This window comes from Pyxicephalus adspersus, chromosome 6, assembly GCF_032062135.1.
Source record: "Pyxicephalus adspersus chromosome 6, UCB_Pads_2.0, whole genome shotgun sequence".
Taxonomy (NCBI): domain Eukaryota; kingdom Metazoa; phylum Chordata; class Amphibia; order Anura; family Pyxicephalidae; genus Pyxicephalus; species Pyxicephalus adspersus.
The window spans coordinates 86,359,391-86,383,596 of record NC_092863.1 but is presented as its reverse complement, the minus strand read 5'-3'; the positions used below and the strand labels follow the sequence as shown (position 1 = coordinate 86,383,596).

The following is a 24,206-nucleotide window of genomic DNA, read 5'->3' as shown; positions in this document are numbered from 1 at the left end:
TACAGAAATATGGGAAATATGGTCACCGGGACAAACAGCAAGATACACAAATTGGGGAGAGTTCCTATCCTTTCCTTTTCTGACTAAATGTTATGTGGAAAACTTAGAATGGAACAGAATATGATAACTCCCTGACAGAGGTACAGATAGGAATAACAATTTGGCCCCAGTTACCCTCCCATGTCCTACCCAAGCAAAAAGTTTTTTTATATGGATCCTTTCTGCCCCTAAATTTCCATAGCCTATAGTTCAGAAGAAAAGTAATTGTACTCACATAGCTATCAACAAACATGTACTGATATTTACTTTGTGCGGTGTGCGTGGGTGGGTTCATCATCCTACAAATATACAAGCAGTGTGGCTGACCACAGCGTGTAGACCAACACACAAGCAAAGCAAAAGAAATGTACAAGGACAACGTTCTTCACTCGTCAGTCACCTTTATAAGATTTGTTTGCCTTTTATATCAATACATCAATATTATTTTCTGTGGGTAACTTTTAGAAATCATACTGCACAAACTAAATGGCCTTTGGACTGAGATAATCTATTATCTGGTGTTTTCAATGGAATTATGTATTTAGCAAAGAAAAAAACCCAGGAGGTGAAGGCATTTGTGCCTTTGTAGAACTACATTTTTATAATTCTCTAATCATGAATACAAGGCTCCAATTTCCTTTCCTTAACTTTTACTTTCATGCATTAAAAAAAAGATAGAATGTTGCTATCAATTCCTTGTTGGTGTCTATTGTTACATTATAGTGAGTGGGAAACAGATGAAAAAGGCGCGGTCAGTTTTATTTAGTCTTCATTATGTTTTCAGTCCTTTTCTGGTTTTTATACAAGAACAAGTATAAAAAGAACAAGAATACGGAATGAAGATCAAAACCTCATTTAAACCGTGAACATTGGAAGAAGTCAAATGCAACAACTAGGGATGCCTGCAAGAACCTTTACCACCGAGCACTAGATAAAGTAAAGTCATAAGACGGTATTAACTTAGTGTTGTTTTTTTATGTCTGCAGGTTTGAATTGGGAACCCATTGTTGTTGTTGATTGTGATTATGTTTGTATGCAGCATGAGGGATTGTTGGTTACAGTGGGTGGAAATAATTGTGGAACAATGGCTTATATTAGGAATGAATAGTAATTACAGTCCTTTGGAGGTTTGTTTGTTTTTTTTCTTCAAACCAAGGGACCCTGTGGAATATGTAACTTTATAACATATAGTTAAATCCAAGTAGAATTAATGATGGTCCTTATTCTACAAAGTAGTGAGAAGGGCGGAGAGATTTTTCATAATAACACATTTTGTAACAGTGCCATATGGAAAACACCAGCATCTCTTGACTAGAGAACCAACGTGTGTTATCTGCCCATGTGATTATAGTTTTAGCAAAAGATTTGATTCTACATACAGACAATAAACACTTAGATGTATTGCAAAAGTTCCCCTTCTGCTTTATCCATATTAATAGCTTTTTTGAAGGGGTAACATTGAAAAAAAGAATGGTACATTGGTACCAAAACAATGGTAAATGTGTTGAACAATTCCAAGCCAACATATTCATTCCTAGCACATTTCCTGCATATCCATTTTACTTTCTTCATTGTTAAGAGACATGAGTAATTCTTTTTTAGACACATAAAAAACTTAGATAACATTGCAATGATCATGTTTTGGCAACTATTGCCAAGTTATTCTGGAGTTTTACAACCAAGATACAGTTAGGTTCATAAATATTTGGACAGAGACAACTTTTTTTCTAATTTTGGTTCTGTACATTACCACAATTAATTTTAAATGAAACAACTCAGATGCAGTTGAACTGCAGACTTTCAGCTTTAATTCAGTGGGTTGAATAAATGTTGGAAACTAAAGCCTTTTTTTACACATTCACTTCATTTCAGGGGTCAAAAGTAATTAGACAGTTGGCTCAAAGGCTATTTCATGGCTGGTGTGGGCAATTCTTTCGTTATGTCATTATCAATTAAGCAGATAAATGGCCTGGAGTTGATTTGGAGAGAGGTGCTTGTATGTGGAAGGTTTTGCTGTGAATAGACAACAGGCGGTCAAAGGAGTTCTCCATGCAGGTGAAACAAGCCATCCTTAAGCTGCAAAAACAGAAAAAAACATCTGAGAATTTGCCACAATATTAGGAGTGGCAAAATCTACAGTTTGGTACATCATGAGAAAGAAACAAAGCACTGGTGAACTCGGCAATGCCAAAAGATATGGACGTCCATGGAAGACAACAGTGGTGGATAATGGCAGAATCATTTCCATGGGGAAGAGAAACCCCTTCACAACAGCCAACCAAGTGGACAAAGGTACTGGTACTGCTGTTGCTTATACTAGTCTTACCAGATTTGGTATGAGATTTAGTAATATCATTGCTGTGATGTTTGCTGTATTCCTTGCTGGAGAAAAGAATAAAATTTTGCAAGCTTCTCCCAGTTTTTGCCTAATTCATTCTGTAAATCTGCATTTCCTCTCTTGTTGCTTCCTGATCATTTGGACACCAGTTCTCAGATCACCAATGATCAGGGAAGCAGTTCTTACATGATATGGCTAAACCTTGTCTCTACCAAGATGGCCATCACTAAGTGCAAAACAAAGCATGGTGAGTAAAAGGAATCAAGGAAATCAAGATCAGCTGCATTGAAACCTTAGATACTACTGGTGACTGGTCTTTTGTTCTCTGTTTGCCTTTTTGGGCACAGTTTCAGCAGTTTAGGTTCTATTTACCTAGCAAAACGTTTTACCAATAAAAAAAAATTACCTTATTTGCATGCTGAAAAGGAATTACACAATACAACATACAACAACATGAAGAATATTATTCAGAAATACCAAATAGTTTTGCCCATCTGTTGGACATATTTCTGCACAAGGCTTTATTTTAAACCAGTGTTTTGCAGATAACAGAACTCACATTTCATAAAATATTTTACAAGCATAGATTACATAGTTCATTAAAAGCCAAGAAGAATGTGTCACTAGAATCGCTTTTCACTATTAGATTACTAATAAATTGAGAATGTAGAAAATAGTGACCATTGCTTGAAAGATCACACACAAAGGACAAAAAGATAATGAAAGAAAGAAAAAAAAAGCACGTAGGAGAGATAACATTGAAAATGCAAGGCTAGAGTGAAGATGTTTGAAAAGGCACCAAGCAAGACAATTGAGTCTGATGGACGTGACTAGACTAGAGAACGGCCTGGTTTTGCTCTATTTTTCCCCCTTCTAGTTCCAGATCAGCAGTGTGAAAGATTACTCTGTTCATCTCATAAAATGTAGAGGGAAGAAAGGGCTTCAGCTGGCTTTTCTACGAAAGGAGTTTTCATTGACGAAGAGAAAGGCAACGAGATGAGAGGTCAACAATGAAGATGAAAATGTGGATGAAAAAAAATAATAATAACTAAAAAGAAAGATACAGCTAGGGTTTATTTCCCTTACTAAATATCACTGAACATAAGCATCCAGCCTGAATACAGCAATGAATGGGGGAATCTACATAAACTGCTAGCGAACCGTTAACAGATTCATAAACAATATTTATATCTGAAATGGAGCTTTTAATGGAAGCATCTTGTTCAGATTCTGTTTTATGTAGCAAAGAAAATGTGCATTCATAACATGTCCTCTTCAGCTTACACAGACTTGTATGAAGATGTATTCATGACAAAGATTTTAATGTAGCCAAAAAAGCGGACAAGGCCGTCTATCTACAACAGTCATACAGAGGCAAAGGAATGTTCAGTTCTCTTTGAATAGGCAATATGGTTATCTGAGCATGTTAAGGAATACACTTTTTCAGAGCAGAAGCTGTATTAAATGGTACAATACCCTCAAAGGGGATGTTTATGTTATCACTTGTCGATTGCACACTATTCAAGAATAGCTCAATGTGAGTTCCTCACTTGCTTAAATATATATATATATATATATATATATATATATATATATATATATATATAAAATCTTTCTTGGTGAAGAAAGTTGAAAACCTTCTTTTCCATATCTTAACCATTTAAGCTTCTTGTTGGTTAACAAGCCTTTCTCCATAGAAGCCATAATTTCTATCCACGGCACTGACGATGGCCAACCAGACTAAAATTGTTCCTATGACTGTCTCTCAAAGGTGTATTTCAGCAAAGGGCTGAAATACACCTTTGCAATACAGATTGCAATAGCACATTCCTGACTTATGCACTTTGAATGTCATCTCAATGCATTAGGACAATGCACCACAATGCAGGTAACAGACTACCATAGGTTTAGTTGCACTGCTTTGGAAAAATTCTACGTTGGTTCAATCAAAATGAAAATCATGCCTGCAATACACAATTACATGTGACGCGAAGGGCCTGGTTTATTTAAACTCTTCAAGACTGGAGAGAATAAAATATCATGTGAGAACCTGGTGGCACAGCATGCTTGGAATGGATCTGGTCCAGGATTGAAAGTATGGGGCAACTAATAGCAAGTGATTTTTAGGATATCTATTTCAGGTTGCTGGGACACCAGGTTGTCCCATGATAGTCTATCTGAGAGCTTTAATAAATCAGGTCCATTGTGTTAACACAATGCTCAGTAACAGAAAAGTGTGATTGGGGCTCTAAAGCTAGGTACACACATGCCATAACTGTTGCCAAATCAGATCCGCTGGGACGGTCGTTCGTTTCCAGCGACAATCCTCGTTCATCGGCGTCATTGTGCACTTTTTTGTTAATGATATGGGATGAACGGTCGCTAGTCGTTCGTTTCCAACGATAATTATTGCACGTGTGTACGCAGCTTAAAAGGCTCTTCTCTACTTTGCCTTTATTAAGTGGAAGGCTTTTTCATCCTTCTGGTTCATCTCACCATAACATCTTTTACTTTTATTTGCACAATATTTGTGGACTTTTACTTAACTGCAGCTTTCAGTTGCAACTAGTTAAAAAAGCCCAGTGTTGAGTAGTACCATAGTGGTGGAATTTGTGACATGATAAAACAAAAAATTCTTCTTGCCCTTACATGGCTCCATTGTTTTCAACAACTCAGTATTGATGATAGTCTTTGGGTTTAGATAACTGCATCCATATGGTATGACGGGACTAGCAGAAAACCCCAAGAGGTTGGGTTTCGGATCTCTGGATCTCCTTATTCCACCATTTGTCAGACTTGTAGCTAGTATTACTATTGAAAAAAAAAACGATCTCACAAACAAAGAAAACTTTAATCCCAGCAAAATTAGTTTACTGTAATTTATTTGTCCAATATTTAATATACAAAACTGCTATCTGGATTAATTTCTCCCTCCTCATTAACAATGGTTAATCCTTGGAATGCCAAGGTTTTCACTTAATAATGTATGCTTTCTTTTTCAACAGTCCAGAAATGATGTGTCATTATCTTGGCTTTCAGTGTAATAAACAACACGGCACATTAATATTCATGCTGAAAGCTTGTTAGAGGATTGGTGAGATCCCGTTAAGCTGCAGGCCTAAAGGTATGAATGAATATTGCCAAGTGGCCAAAATCAGGGACAGAAGTGGCAACCTCTAGAGTTGCTTATTACGTTGACTGACCCAGAGAAAATACTTAGTCTTTAGTTTTTACTTTTGAGAATCTGCTTTTATTTTTAACAATGTCTATACTTTTTATGTGTGTTAGTGGGATTATTTTATTTTAAATCATTTTATAATTGTAATACACTCACCGGCTGGTTCCTTATCCGCTGATCTCCCTGATTGTCTGCCTGCTGGTGGCTTGTATGATTGTTGCAACTTGTCGCTTGATGGTTCTGATCGTTTTTTGTAATATTATGTCATCTGCTTCCTGCTTGCCAATGGGCTGCTCAACTATTCATACTCATGTGAATCATGGAAATCATAATGCTATCACATATGGTACACTATGAATGTAAGGGGCAAGTGTGCATTTTCTTTTTGGTCTGAACTGGTTGATAGGGGCACTAGACACCAGATCCTAGTTGGCCTTACCTGTGTTGTCTGTCAAGGACCTTGCTTAACCTGATTTTTCTTTTTTTTTTAATCACTGAACACCCTGACTTAAGGTATTTTGGTTTTTATGACCAGTTTTATTAACTTCTTTAAATAGACCTTTGGCTTGCTTTTCAACACTATGTTATTGGTAATATTAAGTGTAGAACCTTGGATTTCTTCAAGAGTAATCATCTTCTATGTTTTTCTTAAATACAATAAAAATACTGCAAGTACAGTAAAATACATAGCGTTCCCACATGAAATCCAAGCTTTTTATTTCCTATACTGGGCTGGCAATGCTGCTTAGTATTCTCAAGCATTGTTGCCTGAGTTTTCTCTTGCTGAACTACAGAACCTCCTACCCACCTCTTTAAAGAGTACATGGAGCAGGAAAGGTGTTTGCAATGCCAAAGTAGAGAACTCACGGAGACCTAACAACACTACTTGGGACAACTGTAGTCCACTCACTGAGAGAACTGAGGAGCACACAAGGAAAGTTCCTTGTAGTAATAAATCTACTAAATGTTTTTTTTTATATGATTGTAAAAAAAGTAGCAAAGTAGGCATATAAGACTAAAAATCACATCTTAAAATACCGATAATGAATGTTCCAATAATCATTGGCAATACACATGTACTTTCCCTTAAAGGGAAGTAGATTTTTCTTAGAATGGTATAATTTCTTGTATGGTGACTGTATCTGAGTTGTACTGAAGAGAGATTTATGTCTCTGCTTCTTTTGGAAATCTACAACAAACCCCCACTGACAGTAAACCACAAGGTGCAGCTATCATGCAGCTATCACAGTGATATAAAGGAAAAATATATTTCTTTAGCTCAGTAAGTGGTGATTCAGTTTCGAGTGACCACCATAGGAGTTAGGAGGTCAATTCATCTCTCACCTGATATCTGTAGGAAGTAGCAGTCAAAAAAAGGAAGCTGAGCACAAATTTGCTAAGTGTCAAACATGCAGTGCATGGCAGTAATTGAATGGGGCGCAAAGAGAACCAGTTGCCGTCTTACAACTATCATAATTGAGGGCAGCTTTAAAAATCAACAGGATATGTTTTCACTTTTAAAAACGGAATAACAAAATTCTTCCAACACTATTAATTAAACCAAATGGAAGCAAATAAAATAAGTTGAATGTAAGAGTTTACATACAAGACCAACTACGTTGTTTGAAGAGGGTACCTAGGTGCAAAACACTTCAATGGGTTGTTAGAATGGCAAACTATATATCAGTTTATAATCCTTCATTGTCATGCAATTTTCTCTTCTATGCCTAAAGAACATTAACCTCTAAAACTTGCCATGATCCTGATAAACTATGTCTTGAATAATTACTCCCCTTTATGAATAATCACAGGCTTTTAAAAAATCCACTTAAAGCAGCTTATAAATCTCATCCCACACAGCGTCAGCAGTAATAAAAGTTTCTGGCTGATGTTAAAGTGCTCACAAGAGATCATCTGCCTCCAGCGTGTCATTCCCATCCTTGTGGAGAAGACAGCTGCACCACTCCATCAAACCCTGTGGAGGGCTGAAACATGACAAAAGCTGAATGCGCTGGCCATAATTATCCTCACATAACTTTGCCATGTACCTGTTACTAATACAGCTGGATTAGATCAGTTTCTCAGCTACTCTTCTCAAGTTAACTACATCACGTCTTGAGGATTTACCGATTCTCGAACCAGGCGTAATATTTTACACACTGAGATTATCTATTTATTCTTCAAGCAGCAAATATCCATACAAGCTGTATCCATATCACTATTGCAACTTACGCGCTTTTCAGTAAGCTGTAACAATTGTTATCCGCCATTATGAATAATGGTTCGCTATTGAGAGCCAATGACAAATGAAAATATCAGTCCTACAGCTGAAAGTAGTGACTGTTATAAAAAAGTAACATTGGTTAATAAAAAAGAATGACGATCCATCTTTCCCACTGCTCACAGGCACCATGGCTGGTAAATAATGTATTTTTTTAAGATGGTTCTCTTTTTTACGTGAAAACTAAAGTAAAACCTCCTTCCTAACTACCTGTTCTAATGGAAATGGTATAAATCTTCCCAACTGGGATAATAGTAAAAACCCAGGTCCTGTTCTTTTCCTACAAAAAAAATTCTACAAAAAAAAAAGACTACAATTTTTTATTGGAGAATAACTCTGGTGATAAAAAAATGAGTGAGGAAAGAGGGAGATTGTGGGAGTAAGAATTATGGTAAATTAGTTCATCCTTCCCTTGTCAAAATTAATAATTAAAAAGAAGGGGAAGGGTTAGAACAGCTAAAAACATTTTTAGTTGTCATGTGCCCTTCCTGTTTTGTTGATAACCTCTCCAATAATTCTTTTATAAGTGTCAGACACAGACAAAAATAACAACCTGACAATTTTTTTTATCCAAAACTATACAATAAAATTGAGCAGAGTTAGCCTTTGAGGGGATAATTCTTCATTTTGAGATGTATCAAGAATTATTATAATCCCCTTTCCATAGAAATAACCAAGTGGAAAATGGAAAATGTGTCTATCGATAATGAATTGCGAGCTCGTTCTGATCAATGCTTTGTCGTTAATATAGTTCTATGATGCCTGGCGGATATATGATTCCAGTAGCCGTTCTTGAAGTCAGGGTTTTTTTTAATGAGCAGTCTGGACAGGGACGAGAGGCAGGAAAGACACAAGAAAGAGATGAGCCAGACACATAGGAGGCCGAGCCTCATCCTATTACTGGCAGATCAGAAGGTGTCACTCAGGTGACAATCACCGAGACGGGATCTCACTGAATTATGCACGCCTCAAAGAATATTTCCCATGGCATTCATATTTATGAGACGAAGAGAGATAAAGCAAAGCTCTGCAGAGAGAGACTGCTGGGAATTTCTAAATCTACATTTACATATACATAAAGGTATAAGATCCCTTATACTCTCTAAACCTGGGAATTTCTGTGGAGACCATTTTGCCAATTTCAAGTAACATGCTAAAATATTCATTAACTTATACTGAGAGAACTGAGGTCGCCATCACTAATCTCTCCTGAAAATGTAATTTACCTGGGTGTTGGGTTCATTCATGGTCTTCAGGACTTTCCTAGTATTTGACACTCAAGAAATAGAACTTTAACTTGTGTTCCTGCTTGTGTCTTCTAGGTTTGGGTACAAGCTAATCCGGAGAAGAAAGGACAACCAAGCAACTAGAATATTCAGTAGAGATCAGAAACGATGCCCTCCATATTTCCTACAGGATTCCTTGACAATGTCAATTTGGCCATTAAGGGAAATATAAAAGTATTTGCTGGTACCATTTCAGGAAGTAATATTCACCCATCCACATTACTTTGCTATCTCCCTACTCTGTCAAACCCTCATTCTCTTGGCAACCACTATCTCTAATGTTTTTGGAAATAGATAAGAGTCTGAATTCCCCCATGGGATATTGATTAGGCCTAAGTGGCCAAACATCATGCTGGTGGGGTGCAACATCTCATACCCGTGTAAGATCTGGCGCCGGAGCTTTCCAGGGTGGATTTCTGCAGAAGGAAAGAAGGATTGAAGATTGGTGAGTAGACTCGGCTATTAGGAAGCACTGTCACTTGGCCTTTAAATCACAGACCCAATTTTACTGCCTAGGTTGATATAATACCAGTTGGTTAGCTCCTCTATTTAGGCTAGGATAACATAGTGGTAGCTCCGTAGGCTTATGGCCCTTTAGCTATCTGGATACCAACAAGCACATAGAGTGTTTGCTATTTTTAAGAGTAGTGCACATATCAGTATAAAATAGTAAAAGCCTAAATCTACATGCATCAGTACTGCTGAACATTTTGCTCCTACAAGGCAAGTAGTTTTCTTTTAACGAATCAGGGTGCAGAAATACTGCTGCATTCTCAGAGATCAACAGCCCAGCAAGCAAATGTACAACCTTAGAAAGTCTGTTCCCAATGTGTTGAATGCAGTCAGTAAATAGGAGTGTTTCTTGCTCGCTCCCATTGTTTGCCGTTACCTTTAAAAAGCAGAGTCTGGTGCATTGGACGCGGAGTCCTGTCAGTCTGCAGCAACACACATCTTGAATTAGGTGACCCTTCCTACCATCTAGAGATTGGTGACAGCTTATTTTCCACAGGCAGCCGGTGCCTGGTCACAATTCCAGATCCTAATCTCACCTGCTGCATTTGGGGTCTTTAGAATTCCGCCTGCACATCGCTCAGTGTCAGCCTATAATCTCCAGTGATTTCAAATGAAATGCAAGGGTAATTCAAAAACCAGGAAATTTGCAAGACTGACTGAAAGGTCCTGATAGAATTTCAATCGCATTTCTCCTGAGCACCCTCCCTTCCCCCTTCTCAAATTCCGGGCGGTGGAGAGACAGTAACGATACCTGTCACTGCGGGAGCCCATCAATTCCCTGGATGACATTTATGGACATAGCAAAGACAGCTCTGTCATTTATACCAATACAGTAAAAAAAAAAAGAATATTAAAAAAATATCATTCTATGTGCCCTGTGCTTTTTTCACATTGCATTAAAAAAAAAAAAAAAAAGTGTGCATTTATATAAAACAATCGCAACTGGTTTTCTAGGGGTCAACAGACTGCATTGAACCAATGGAGAGACTTTAAGGTAGACCAAGCATCACATATGTTTTATCATGTTCACTTCATGTTCAAGTGGAAGTATAACACTTCCAGGTACATTTGAACTCCCACAGATATCACCAAAGTCAAAGCCATCATTGTTTAGACATCAGCTTGGGTCAGCATCAACTTTCTGGACTGAAATATAAGCCTGGCTGTTATGCAGTCCTTCTTGCATCAATACCTTGAATCATTGACCTGTCTCATCCAGCCAAATAGTACTTTCAAAAGAAGAGGGCAGCAATGATGACCCCCATATTCGTTTGTTTATTTTGTTTATTTTTTGCATATATATGATTTATCAAAGCTCTCCAACACTGGAGAAAAATGACTATCATGGGAGAACCTGGGGGATCCAGGAAACATGGAATGGATTTCTTTAAAATCATTTGATGGATCCCGTAGGTTCTCCCATGATAGTTTATCCTCACCATTCATTATGAGAGCTTTAATAAATCATGCCCCATATGTAATTTGTGTCTGTTGTTTTTGGTATACCATGACCACCACTGCCTGTAATTGGCTACTAGTATTTACTCACCTGCTTCTGGTCCTTCCTGCATTTTCTGCATATTTACACTGGATTGTGGTTTTGATAGCAGTAATCAAAGAAGAGGCACAGGAGAACATATTTTTAAAGCTGTTTTGCTGTTTAGGTTTTCCTTAAAAGAGTGAAGTACAGGCAATTAAAGTAAACAGGAGTCATCAATGTGTCTAAAATTGCCTTTTATATTGAACACTTAGCATAATAAATGGTTTATGTTATGGGTTTACCATCAATGTGTGTCAATTTCCCTAAAACATTCTCATCTATCACCCTTTTGTAGTTCAAGACTATGTTGTACAAAAAAAAAGAAAAGAAAAAAAAATGCACCAATTAAATGTCACGAGCGATTAACTTGCGCATTTTTCACACAACACCGAACTAGAGCATTTTATAGAGCTGGTATAATTAAAGTTAATAAAAATGAATATGCAATCCCCCAAAGGCCAGTAAGTGACAGCAGCATTGTTGATTACACTCTAATATTCTTTCTGGAGAGAGTGCTGATCCACACTGGGGTCCCTATAGAACATGCATCAAAACAAGAATTAATGTGGAAAATATGAACAAGTATTTTACGTTGATAAAATAAATGCAGGTAATAAGAGGGTTTACACCAATCTATGCCATGTCTATTACTAATTTATAGAGTGATATTTGTACCTGAACAAAGTTAACATGTGTTGCTACCTTAAAAACATTAATAATAGTGCAGAAATTAACATGAAAAGTGAAACTAAAGCTCTACTTTTAAAAATGTTCAATCAGGCTGGTGATTATTGCAAGCAATATGGCTTCTGTAATAAGCACTCTTACCTGCTTGATTGCTCTGGGGAACTGTCAAAAGCACTAAGCTGCCCAGGATACCCGGCAATCCTGGCCTCCCCTGCACTTGCTGGGGCTGAATCAACTCTCTGCTTGTGCAAGGCTCCACCAATATAGGTGCCCAAAGATTGCATCTTGGAAGAGAAGAAGGAAGAAGATAGAGGCGCCCCGGGACAGACCAGGGTTCCTCTGTATATTGGTACTCCCACCAAACAATTACATTGTAGTCTAAGTCCAAGGTCTTTGTAAGGTCAATTACATTGTAGTCCAAGGTCTTCTTTCTATAATTCCCAGCTGAGCTGTGTTCCTGTCCATCTGGAAGCTTTTGTGTTCCCCATCTTTGTGTGTACAAGCTCCTTCGGTAAACTTTCCGTAATATATAAGAATAGCACATTTATAAAAATCTATGCATAAAATTCTGACCCCCAGAAAAACATATATTCAGGGTATGGTTGGCAAAATTGTCCAAAAAGTACTACAAAGTGTTACAAGGGCATAACACGTGCATGGGAACTTTGCAAGATTTTCCCAAAAAGTCTTGTTCATTATAGACTATAGACTTAATGGTCCTTTAAATTTCAGCAGAACACAATGCCATCTAAGGACACTTTTTAGGTTGTACAGAACATTTGCACATTGCCAAAGGCAAAGCAATCACCCTCTTAACAAGTTCTTAGTGCTGTTTACTAAAATAAAATTACCCATTTTTACTAGTTAGCAGCTAATCATGTAAAATAATGACAATTAACAAGCACTATGTTTAAACACTTTAATTAACGTAGCTTTTAATAGTGCGGAAAAGCTGCCATCACCTTCCAGGAGAATTCCGAGTTTGCCTCAGGACAATATTAAACTTTCTTCCTTAAGTCCCAATTATTCTAATGAACAGACTTCACGCCTGCATTTTTTCTTTTTTTTGTTAAAGTGTACCTGTATTCAGAAAACAAAAAAATGTGCTCTATTGTGCATGTTCTTTATTAAAGAACATTGTGTGCTTATTCCCCCCAGCTTTCCCTGACCTAATCCAACCTATTCTCTCCCTTTATGGATTCACAATTACTGAGGTCTGCTGGGCACTTCATGGTTTGTCCACATTAACCATTCACAAGTCTTTTTTTCCTACAGACACCTGCACAGTACAGGCTGGAGAACTTCTAAGGGATGCTTCTGCTTTATCTCACGGTCAGGGGGAAGGATAAGTGCACAGTGTTGAGAAGTACGCTTATTCTTTTATTATAAAAAAAATGTAAAAAACATGCACAGTAGAGCACAAGAGGCTTTGTTTTGTGTTATCTGAGTACACTTAGATTAGGTCAGGGCAAGGGGGTAGAATTAGTGCCCACTGGTAGGAAGTGCACTTAGGCTGGGTACACACGTGCAATAATTGTCGTTGGAAAGAATTTTTCACGATCCTTTTCAATGACTAAGCACTGCACGATGCACGAACGAGTGCTATACATACAGCACTGTTCTGCTCTATGCAGAGCGGAGGGGGAGAACGACCGAGAGGTACCCCGCTGCGCAGTCGACCCCTTCGCTTCCATTACGATCCACTGTCCTTGGATTCGCCAGGGCGGTCGTTCAGACGATGGATGACGGAGGTTGTACACATGCCAGATTCTCATCCGATATTGGCCCTGAGCCGATTATTGGACGAGAAGCATTGCAAGTTTGTACATAGCCTTATCCTTTAAAACTGTTTAATTCAGTGGTAGAAGGGCTCAAGAGTTTCTTTACTTGGAATAAAGCAACATCCACTAATTTTACACCCAAACAGCCCCATTCAATGTTTTTTTTTTTTTGTTTTAAAGCCTTTTTCATTACTCTTTTTATTTGAGAAAAAAAAGCATTTACTGCAGTGTGTATCCATAACATTGTTACGTTCAAGAAACCTAACCCTTATGGCCATGTCGGACAAGCTATTCTATCACTGAGCACAAATAGCCAGAAGCAGAATCACTCAGGGGAGACACGAACTTCCCCCAAAGAAATCACTAAGTTTCTGGAATGCAGCTAAATCACTTGCTGGGTATGAAAAGGCAATTTTTTTGCTGGTTCAGATAGTTAAGAGACAAGGTAGGTAGTCCATTCCACATGATATCAGCCTTACAGCTCTTTTCACCTTTCCCATGTTTTTATACTTCTATACACTTTAGATCAGTGGCAAATCTCTACTGTACTGTGAGCCTTGGTCTGCATGGGGCTGGGTGTTGTTCTTTTTCTACCTTCATGATGGGTGGTCATAGCCAGATTTATACACCTACCTTTTAAGCAAATGTCTTCTTTTACCCAACCCTTAACTGGCTAACCTAGGAACTTGTATGGATTGGCAATCTCCAATGGGCAATGCCAATGTTGCCCCTTTGGAGTGACTGCCTTTTCTCCATAGGTTACAATAGAGAAACTATCACCCTACAGTCTTGGATGTAGATGGTTTACCTCATGGCAGAAGGCAGTTTGTCATGAATTTACATCACTAGACATTAGATTTTGGAACCACAGTGTCGCATATGCTATTTTTACAGCTGATTTGTAAATTTGTGGGTTTTTTTTCTTCCCTTCACTCCCCTGCATATATATTTGTTTAATTGGACAAGTCCCATCTGGCTGTAGCTTTTAGGTTGAGCTTAATGGCTTACTTCAAAGCGCAAAACCCAACAAAAGCCATTAAAAATTTCCTCTTAACTCATCAGACTACAGTAACCTAAAATGTGATTGTACGTACTATGAGTGCATTATGCGGTAATGAACAGAGCAGCAACTGCTTCAGGAAAACTTTAAATAGATCAAAATTTAACTTTAACGACACATTCAAAGTTCACCAACTTTTAGCACTGTAATCACACACCCAGCCAATACCAGGAGCTGAGACTAAATAATGACATGTAAATGGTCACCCGCTGAGCCTCACTGTTTGTTTCTGAACAACATTTCTAGAACTCTGTGTGCTTTTGGGATGAATCATCCTTTGAAGCACAGCATGGGTTACCCAGGCAAAGCCAGAATCTCTGATCCTAAAGAGTTTAACGCTGCTGTGCTGGAGTGGAGTGGGATGGACGAACGAGAGGAAAGTGTACTTAATGCATTTACTGTGTGGCATCCATAAAGTGACTCTTATTGCCCATTAATAGATAATCAACATGAAATCAACACTGCCATCCTCTAAAAGTCATTTGAAAAAGTTGAATAATTTTAGAGAATAGGTTGAACTTTTTCATCTTAGATATAAATAGTACAGTGTCAGACAGGAGGATAGAGGAGTGTGTATGTACATTTTAGAAGGTTGCACGAGGACATTAAAAAAAAAAACTATAATATCACTTATGGGTGCGTACTCTGAGATGAGGCTTCTGTTTTTTTTTTTATCAGTATAGATAGTCCCCTGGTTAAGGACATCCAACATACAGACAACTCCTATATATGAACGGGGCTTCCCTGCTCGTTCCTGTGCAGGATGGAAGCTTGAAGGGGGGGGGGGGGGGGGCGGTTTGCATGACTTGAAGAAGAAATCTTTTGCTAAACACAGCTGAGGTGTGGGTGATCTTAAGGACTGAGCTCTTTCTGCAACCTCTTGTAAATCTTTAATGACCCCTCAAGCTCTGCAGTTATTTCTTTTTGCATATCAAAGCACAGCTTGCTCCAGAAGTTAATGAAAGTCTAGGCACAATAAAGATTTGTTTTGTTTTGTTTGTGATTAACTCACAGTGAGGATTTTATACAGTAATTGACACCACGCTGCCTAATAATATGTCATCTGTCCTAATTGCATTTATTAAAATAATGTACCTGTTTCGACTTACATACAAATTCAACTTAAGAACAAACCTACGGTCCCTATCCCGTAGTTAACCCAGGGACTACCTCTATTGGGGATTCCATAGCTGAGATCCATCACTAATATGCACTCAAAAGTTCTACCAACAACCTCCATTTTCCTAGGTTTACCTCTTTTGTCCTGATAAAGCTGCTTTATGACAATGTTGTATGTGCATATAAATTTCATTAGATGGAATGCTTCAGCAATGTAGCGAATAGATTAAACATAATCCTTCTACTTCTATGCAGCACTTGTGCTTAGCGGTGTGGCAGTTACTCAACTCTGCCAGCACAGACCACTGCAGTATGAAGGCCAGAAGCTTTGTGAAGGCATTGTAAAACATTTATGAGCAGAAACTGATCACTGACCAACTAGGGGGAGCCAGCAGTATAAAGAGACATAAAGGTTTAGGACCTCAGTTGCACAATTAGACTGAAGTGACAGTGGCACCATGACATTCTTCTTAGTTATGCCCGAACCGTTAGGAATAAAACCACAAAGCTGTAAGGGACTATATAATTTTAAGCACTTTATCATTACATACTTTGGCATTCGTTATATTTTTTTCCTGCTGTTGGTTGGATTCCTGTGTTTTAAATGCAGAAAACAGGTCAATAAAAACTTCCACCATCATTGGTCCAAACAAAATATTTTTTACAATTTTTGTTGCAAAATTACAGCTGTTTCAAAAATTGACACCCTATGGCAGGTACACTTTAAACTCTCTGAAAGACTCTGCCATCCACTGCTATTCTGCTATTTTTCCCACTTGAGTCATGACACTAAGTCACGGCGGGTGATTGATATCTGTCCGCCTACTTTCATGAACTGCAGCAATGATGAGGTGAGTTCAAGGAAAATGTGTCCTCCGAGAAAATGACTTGCCATATTTTCTGATACAAATAGAACAAAATACCACAAAAAAAGATAATAAATACTAAACGACATCACAAATACTTTGAACTGCAACATATTTTTTCGTTTTATATAGAGAGGGGGAGATTGTCCACAGTCCCCCCTCCTATTCTGTATTAAGTTCCTACCTCCTAGATTGTTAGCTCTTCGGGGCAGGGTCTTCCCCTCCTCCTGTATCACTGTCTGTATCTGTCTGTCATTTGCAACCCCTAGTTAAAGTACAGCACTGCATAATATGGAGGAACTTTATAAATACAGCTCAATAATAATATTGTCACATGAGGCAGAATATGAGCAATAATTTCCAGATTACAGCAGGAAAAGGCTGAAGGATGGTCTATACAGCGGTCCCCCAACTTCACTCATTGGGCCTGATTTATTAAATCTCTCCAAGGCTGGAGAGGACACACTTTTATCAGTAAAGTTGGGTGATCCAGCAAACCTGGAATGGATCTGGTCCAGTAATAAAAAACATTTGCTAACAAATAGCAAATTACTTTTGAGAAAGCCATTCCAGGTTTACTGGATCACCCAGCTTCCCTGATGAAAATGTATCCTCTCCAGCCTTGGAGAGCTTTATTAAATCAGGGCCATTGATCTAACCTGGAGGATCAATGAACAAGCGATCAAGAATGATAAGAAAACATTACTATTCTGTTCTATGGAAAGGGAAAAGAGTAGGACAAGTGAGCAGCACACGGCTGTGCTCCCTCCATTGAAATGTGCTGCTCTGTTGTCCTACCCTCTTCAATCTCCATAGAACAGAATGGTGCTGTTTGCTCATCTGTCATTAGAATCAATCACAAAAGATTGTTTGCAGTGAAAGTTATTCTACAAGTGTACATAGACTTCTCCAGTGACCCAAAATTTACATTGTTTATTCAGATCTGTATTTCTCTGGGTTGGTAACATTAAAAAATGTGAGATGTGCCTCCCTATCGCTCTTGTGTTGCACCTGAGCCCTACCTATCTGTGTCCAAGTACCACATCCATGTACTGGTAGATCAGTAACCCTGGCCTCAACCCTGATGAACAAATTTGGAATGGCAACTTCATGGCAGGTCTTCCAGACCCCACAAATGTTCTTTTCACTAGTTGTGGACAGATCCTCATAAACCTCAAAATCTTGATGAAACCTTCCCAGAAAAATGAAATAGTCCTATTTATTGCACATGGAGAGGTGAATAGATAGATAGATGGATAGATAAATAGATAGATAGATAACTTTTTCTACATTAATCAAAGCTAGTTGCCGATTGGTCGCTGTGGTTCACCATCCGTTGCGTCTTCTGCAATCTGTTTATGAATAACCTCTACTCTCATTCCCGAGTTTGAAGGAACATAATGTATTTATCAACAGTCTGTCTAACCTAATAGAAAAACTAAGTGCCTAATGATGCCTGTTTAATGTCACTTCATTAAACCTCAACTTCACATCAATTACTATTCAGCGTTTAGGAATATGTAAGCTGATAATGGGTCCAGGTCTGACAAAGAAAAATAAGAAGTGCCTCAACAGTGAAAATTCCTGCCTATCGTAGCATATTTCTGCATAAAATAAGCCATTTCTACTGTGGATATATTCTGCTTTATGAAACTATTTGCTTCATAAATTTTTATGCTTTTTAAAGGATTATCCTGCTGGTATCACAAGATTTCCAGGTGCCCAACCTTCCAGCCAAACAATATGCTGGGGAAACAATTCTGCACTAATTTTATGATTATTACTATTTTACTGAAATAAAAACGGAAGGTTTTCAGTAAGTATGCATTTTATTACGATACATTTTTCCTAAAATGTAATATCTGACATGTTGTCATAACATTTGCTAATGCTCCTTTTTAAAAACCCAGCCCTCTTGTGATTATTTTAATAAAACTACTTCTGAAATCCACTTTGTGAATAATGTGAATCTGTCTTATAGGCAAAGTTTGAATAAACCACTTACACCACCATGCAAGAGAAAAGATGATGTTTTTATCTCTGTGAAGCGTCTTCTGTGACACTTCATACCATTGTACACTGTCACCCATATACCATATATATTAATTGATAAACCAATATTTCTTGACATGAAAAGGCAATCAGAAATACAATATTGCTTTATACTTGAGTGAAACCACTATATTGAGTGTCCTCATGTAAAGTGTATAACAAACTCTTTCTGTCTGAGACATTATCAGAGTTTGTTACACTGCACAGGAGGACACAGCGCCATCTACTAGTTTGTTACACTGTACAGGAGGACACAGCGCCATCTACTAGTTTGTTACACTGTACAGGAGGACACAGCNNNGCGCCATCTACTAGTTTGTTACACTGTACAGGAGGACACAGCGCCATCTACTAGTTTGTTACACTGTACAGGAGGACACAGCGCCATCTACTAGTGGCCAACAATAACGCACAAAATTAATTAGGATAATAATTCTAAAATTCTAGAGCAAATTACCCTTTGTAATCAACAATATAAAATACTTTCTCTTGTAAAAAGGAGAAAAATAAGATAAACAGATTGAACCCGTGTAGTTTAAAATTTTACCCCTTTGAATTAATGTTTTAAAAATGTAATTTTTCATTTTATTGGCAATGATGTTAAATACTGTTTTGAAAGTTATAAGTCATGGCCACATCTTATGCCCACGGTTTATACTGAAGTCAATGTAGTTTTCTTTTTTTTTTTCCAGCTCACAGTAGTTTATAATCAGATTGGGTTATACTCATGTAAATTTGGTAGTTAATTTTATGAAATTAGCCAAACATATCAAGGGGACTGAATAAATGAATTGAAAAGGGAAAACACATTATTACATTTTTAAATATTAAGGCTTAGTGCTGCTCATTTAATAATAAGGCCCTGTACACTGGCCCATATGGACCGTTATGCAGGCAGGATAGTGGCACAAAGCCTGGGGAACTGCAGGGTCTAAAAAGTGTTGGCAAGCTTTTGATAATTTGCAACTATATATTGCTATAGAATAGTATAACAAAATTCTTCAATGGTATATTTAGCAGACCAAAAGGGAACAAATAAGAAAATTTAATTGATAGGGTCTACATACAATTTGAAAGCTGAATGCTGGAGTCACACTTTTATTCAGTCTGTATAGGTGGAACTTTCCACCTAATAAACAAATTCCACAATAACCGTACATTCACCCTGTGACAAAGAGTAAGCTGCACATTATCTGCCGTCACGAGCGGCGATATTAATCACAGTGCCGTTATATAGATCTTTTCATCCTTACATCTCCTATCTCTTTACATAGGCAATTAATCAAGTTCCACATTTTTTATTAAGAAAATATAATTGGCTTCCTTTCATATACTCCAGAAAGATGAAAGGGAAAATTGATCATGAAATTTTAAGATGAGACTCAGAGTGGGGAAGTGGAGGGATGGACAATTTAAATTATAAATTATCTGGCTTCAAAATTTCTATGTAAATGTCAAGGTAAAGGTATTCAATGGAATATCTTTACTCATTGTGGACAAACTGATGCAAGATTTGTGGAGGTGGCCCATTGGTTGAAGTAACCTTGAACTATAAATGAACATATTTGTGTGTATCTAATGTTAGGCATAAATGTGTCCCAAAGAAAAACTGATGGGAAGAGCGAGAAATCTCAAACATGTCGAAGAAATTTGCAGTTTATTGCCAACCTAATACAATATGGACTTGACATAACAATTATGTAAAAATTTAGCATGCATTTGTAATTTGTAAAACAAATTTCTGCTGGATCTGCTACAAGAATCCCCTGCAATTCCATGCAAATGTTGTATGTCGTTGTTGTGTTTTATGGGGCATTTTCCCCTATAAGGGGCATTTTCTTCCTGACCATAACTTGCAGGCCTGACAAGAGTTGATTTGGTTGATAGTGTTCATATGTTGTGCATTATGAGCTTTTCTTTTTACACCAAAAGACAATGAGCAACGGTAGAATTTTATCAATGGGTTGTTGCTCCTTCATTGTCCAATTAGCATACTGGGCGTGTACTTACCAAACCATTCCAATGCTGAAACGGGGATATTGTCTGGCAGGGTTGTCTGGATCATTATAAAATTTAATTTATGAATTTGACTGCATACTTCAGTTCAGCTTTAAACAAGTGGAACTCCACTATTGTTACAATTCATCTAGTGTATCAGTTGCCATTCATTTAGGAAACAGAAGGAGGTTACTGCCAACAGAGCCAATCATATCCTGCTCGCACCCCTGATGGTTCAGATCAAATAAAGTTTGATCATTTACAGAAGTGACTTGACAGTCAGACCTAAAATCCATTATAACTCTAAATTTACTGTAAAAGTACAGATTTACCTATATTAGGAATACGATTTCTTTTCTAACCTTTAGAGATGAATGTAGCCTCACTGTGATAGAAATGACATTTTCCTATTATCTTGTGTAATTCATAAAACTGCTTTAATCTCTCAGTGTGGCAGCGATGTCAAGGTGGCTCTTAAGAAACTACCTGTTTTCCTCCAATTATTTTGTGTTAGGAAAAAAAATACTCATTGGAGACTCAGTAGATAATTTAGTTTTATTGTGTAATGAAGTGTAGTGAAAACCAGCTGTGACTTCCCATATTGCCATTCTACGTGTATTCATCATGTCACCTAGCCATGTGCAAGAGAAATTATAATGACTTCAGGGCAATTTTATGCTATGTGTTTAATATTCTTTTTTATTATGTAAAATGTTTATTTCATAAATAAGCATTCAATATAAGGTATACCATGGTGTTAAGTGTTATGGGTTTTTTTTTCTAAAGGAAAAGCACAATGGAAATGGGTATTGTAGACTCTGCGCTTATTGTGGATGGAGCTGCTAGGTGCAGAGACAGGGGGAGGGTTGGAGAATGAGTCAGCTATTCATCTCTGCACAGCAAGGTTTTTCAGCAAAGTAGTTGAGAATAGTCTAGTAAACATGAGATAAAATAATAATAAACATGATAAAAAAATAATAAACATGAGATAAAATGCCACTTTTCTAAAATATATATATATATTTATATATATATATATATATATAGCTTTTTTTTGGTCATGTGTTTAACAAATTAATGATTTATACAAAACAAGGATACATTTTCTTTAAAGTGAAAGTGTCATATAATGGAAGTTATATTCTAGAAAGCATACTAAAATTCAAATAAAAAAATGATAAAAAAAATATTAAAATAATAATAAATGATATAGAACATTTTAGTAACCCAGCTTTTTTTTCTGATCATTCTGCCTACTTTGACTGGGGAAAAATCATATTAGGTTCTTTAACCAATATAATAGCTGATATCTCAGCCCTATTATTTGAAAATGTGCTTCCATTGGTTGATTTTCACATCCTTTCTCTATGACAGTAAAAAAAATGAAACAATGACATTTTTAGAAGTTTTAATACTTCTTCACCCTGCAAAATACATGTTTTCGTCTTATCATCAAAAATAGGGAATAGGGCAAGACAAACACATCAGAGGTTTCAGCATTGTCTTAGGGCAGGTTCGCTCAATCCCTAGCCTCGGGATTGAGCGATTCCCACACAGCTCCCAGGAGCTGACACCTTAAAGAACCAGCATCTGCACATCAACTTCTCACTGCCATTCATTCTCTATGGAGCTACTGCAGGGAGTAGTTACATGTAGAGTCTTCTCTGAAACAGCAGATCACTTGGCATGAGAAAGTCGTAATTACATCCCAACCTCATGGCCAGTTTTTTATATATTTACTAGCAGCACTGTTCCGCACCACAATCTTAGCTTACAAAGGACCAATTAGCTCCTTAAAAATGTAGCAACCATCTCTCTGTAGAACAGGGGTGTCCATCTCCAGTTTTCAGAGGAACTTAACTTACTAAATGGTCTACAGAATGTTGAATTGGTAAAAATTACTAAAAAATGTGTGCAGATCCTAGCCCCTGAGGACTGGAATAGACCACCCCTGCTTTAGAAGAATAAAGGGTTCTAGCTGTATGTTTAACGCAACCTAATTTTCCTCTCTCCATTTTTATTTTTGCACAAGCTGTGATGTGAGCTGCTAGAAACAAGCCTTTAGGAAAATTGCTGTTTACAACTAAAACTGCTACTATGCTAATAGGATTTTTTTCCAAGTTGCTGACACAGAGATTCAAATCTTTCAATGTCTTTTTTTAGACACATGCTCAGTCACAAGGGCACTTCTTTTCCTATTTTTCCATCTATTAAATAATATTGAAGCCATAATGTTAGAAATAGTAATTAGTCTCACTTATCTGTCAGAGTTATACATCTTGGCACATACAGTTTGTCACATGTGCATAAAACTAATTTGATCTAAAAATATTTGATAGAGTCTTAGAATTTCCAACATTAGGCTTTTTGCGGGAGCAACAGCTGCTTAAATGCTGCATTGGTTTTCATTTGGGATTCTGGAAGTTGGCTTGGTGGTTTTTAGCGTGGGAGTTTCATCACTGAAAACAAAATATATTTTACAATGTGCAGAAGACACTTAATATAATGGAATTATGAATCTCTCACAAGAAGAAATCTTATAGTCACTTACTGACCCATAACCTTAATGTAAAACATAAACCTAACCTTACGTAAATGAAGTTCAGATGGGGTATGAGATTGTGGTATGGCTATGATTGCCTCACACCTGTGAACAATGCTCATGATTTTGATGTTACATGGACACCTATTGGAGAATAAATGGGGGCAAGAGTAAGAGTTCTTCAATTTCCACTGCCACCTGTTGTCAAATGTTTATTAGGAATCAGCACAGTGGTTGGAAAACCCAAATGGTTGCCAATGTGCCAACATCCTCAAGGGGAATGCCTATTTGCATCACCCATCTGAAATTAGTCTTAGCTGATCTTAGGGCAAATGTTAACCCCCCCTCCCCTCCAGGCTCTTTAGCATTCTTTGTTGAAATAATATACTTGTTTAAATAACCTAGTTTTTTGAGATAATGAATCCGTACAGAGCTGCACATATCTCTACTATTAATCCTTTTAGTTCTAAAAAAGGCATTAGACAAAAGGCCTTTTTCACCATTCATCGCAGTTCACCTTCTTTTGCCTTTTTGCAAGATCACTATATGGCCAAACATGTGTGGTCACCAGATCATCATACCCATATGAGCTTAATGGATATCCCAGTCCAAAACTATCAGCATCAGTATGGAGTTTAATTTAGCCGTTAAGTTGGTCTTAGGGCATATGCTAACCTCCAACCCAAACCCACCCTCTCCTATCCCTCTCGAATTCGTATCCACCAAAAACCCTCAAAAAATAACCTGAAGACCAAGTCCTGAGTCTTCTCTTTTCCTGTCCTGACTGTTCAGTAATAAGATCCTTGTTTAGGAATTTTTTTACTGCCATCCGGGGATCCGGGACATTTTTTGTACTGGTGACAATGGTTTAACCAACAACAGATATTGTTGTGTGCAGTTCCCCTTGGTTGTAGTAAGAGTACAAT

The 24,206-nt window shown here is 37.4% G+C and overlaps 1 protein-coding gene across 1 annotated transcript in view; it reads right to left on the bottom strand.

Moving 5' to 3' along the window:
* DCC (DCC netrin 1 receptor) overlaps nucleotides 1-24,206 on the bottom strand; it is a 420,583-nt gene that overhangs the window by 372,868 nt on the left and 23,509 nt on the right. The window lies entirely within an intron of this gene.